The 2390-nt window shown below is 40.9% G+C and overlaps 1 non-coding gene across 1 annotated transcript; it reads right to left on the bottom strand.

Annotated features, from left to right (window-relative positions):
- Positions 1-427: 427 nt before the first annotated feature.
- Positions 428-534, bottom strand: LOC113776575. Its single transcript, XR_003469062.1, has one exon. It is a non-coding gene; the product is annotated as a small nucleolar RNA R71 (small nucleolar RNA).
- Between the last annotated feature and the right edge of the window lie 1856 nt (positions 535-2390).

Genomic DNA, 2390 nt, shown 5'->3' with positions numbered 1-2390 from the left:
AACCAACAGATTCGCTTGGTAATACTTCGAGTGACTCGGAGCAAGAAGAAGGCACTATGACTAATACACGAATACTAAGGGAGTTGGTTGCTCCTGATTTAAATCAGCAGTCATTATGCATTACTTTCCCAAGTTTGAATGATAACACTCTCTTTGAGTTAAAATCTGGTTAAATTCATCTCTTGTCATCTTTCCATGGTTTACCAGGTGAGCAGCCTTATAAGCACTTGCAAGAGTTTGATGTCATTTGTAACAGCATGAAACTCCCGAGAATTACGGAAGAACAGATAAAGATGAGGGCCTTCCCCTTCTCTCTGAAGGACTTCGCGAAGGACTAGTTGTACTACCAACCACCAGTAGTATTACCAGTTGGGACCAACTAAAGAAAAAGTTCTTAGACAAATATTTTTCTGCGTCTCTAGCTGTAAGTCTAAGGAAGAAAATATGCGGTATCAAGCCGCATCTAGGAGAGTCGCTTTATGATTATTAGGAGCAGTTCAAGAAGTTATACATCAAGTGCCCTCAACATCAAATAAGTGAGCGATTGCTCATCCAATATTTTTACGAGGGGCTCCTTTTCAGAGACAGGAGTATAATTGATGCTGCAAGTGGAGGGGCATTGGTGAACAAGACTCCTCGAGAAGCGTAGGAGCTAATTGAAGGAATGGCCGAGAATTAGCACCAGTTTGGTACGAAAGAGGATGTCCCGACACGCAAAGTAAATGAGGTAGAGACATCTTCTATACAGCAGCAATTGACTGAGTTAACATCTTTTGTTAGGCAATTGGCTGTAGGAAATGCATCACAAGCCAAGGTGTGTGGGATTTGCACTGCTATGGGTCATTCTGCAGAGATGTACCTAATGATTCAAGAAGAAAGTGCGGAGCAAGTGAACATGGCTGGTCACACGCTTGGGCCAAAAAAGCAATATGACTCATACTCGAATACGTACAATCCGGGTTGGAGAGATCACCCTAACTTCAACTATGGAGGAAATAGACAGTCAAATTTTGCACCAAATAGACAGCAAGGGTACCAACAACAGTATTAACCTCGCCCGCCACCACCCCTTCAAACTCAAGTCCGTCTATAGAAGAGATGATGAAACAATTAATTGTTAATCAACAAAAGACGGATTTTGACCTACAAAGTATGAGTAATCAATTGGGACAGATGCAAGCAATGCAGAGTCAGATGAATCAAATGGCCATAACGATCAACCATTTGGAGTCCCAAGTTCAAGGGAAGTTGTCATCTCAACCTGAATTGAATCTGAAGAATGTAAGCGCAATGACCTTAAGGAGTGGAAAGGAAATCCAAGGACCCGAACCCGTGATTCCTAAGGACAAGAATGAGGAACGAATTGAGAAAGAACTTGAAGAGGAGGGCAGGGACAACAAAGATCTAGAGGTACTCCCGGACCCAACCATTACAGTTAAGACTAACCCACCTCCCTTTCCTAGTAGGTTGGAGAAACTAAAGAAGTAGGACAAGGAGAAAGAGATCTTGGAGATCTTTCGCAAGGTGAAAATTAACATTCCCTTGCTGGATGCGATTAAACAAGTACCCAGATAGGCAAAATTTTTGAGGGACTGTGTGTCAATCGAAGGCGGTTGAAAAGAGATGAACGAGTCATAGTGGGGGAGAACGTGTCAGCAATCTTACAAAGAAATCTCCCACCGAAATGTGGGGATCTAGGTATGTTTACTATTTCCTGTAGAATAGGTAATACCTTGATTGGAAAGACCATGTTAGACTTAGGAGTTTTGATTAATGTCATGCCAAAATCTATATATGCTTCTTTGAACTTAGACACTTTAAAAGAAATTGGGATAATAATCCAACTGGCTGACCGAACCAATGCATACCCTGATGGGTTGATTGAAGATATTTTGATCAAAATTAATGAATTGGTATTCATACCTGATTTTTATATGCTTGACATGGATGATGATCACTCCCACGACCCATCACCTTTACTATTAGATAGATCCTTTTTAACACAGTCCGGACCAAAATTGATGTTAATAAGGGTACCCTGTCTATGAAATTTGATGGCGAGATTGTTCTTTTTAATATTTTTGAGACCATGAAATATCCTTCAGATTCAAATTTCAGCTGTCTTCCTTGTAAATGCTATTGACCCTGCGGTACAGGAGATTTTTGAAATTGGTGGCAGGGATGAGCTAGAAGTCGTCTTGACTAAGCGCTTCGAATTAGAGACAACCTTTAAGGTAGAATTGAGTGAAGAGCTAAAATGTGTGATTAGAAGATTGCAATTGTTGCCAACCACGAAACCAAGGTATAACCTCGCGCCCATTTTCACACTCGAATCTCATCAAAGGTTACTTCCATCTGTGATGCAGGCAACTGTCTTGTAATTAAAATTC

Source organism: Coffea eugenioides, chromosome 6 (assembly GCF_003713205.1).
Source record: "Coffea eugenioides isolate CCC68of chromosome 6, Ceug_1.0, whole genome shotgun sequence".
In the NCBI taxonomy this organism is placed as follows: domain Eukaryota; kingdom Viridiplantae; phylum Streptophyta; class Magnoliopsida; order Gentianales; family Rubiaceae; genus Coffea; species Coffea eugenioides.
Note: the sequence above shows the minus strand (reverse complement) of the source record. Positions and strands in the feature narration are given on the sequence as shown.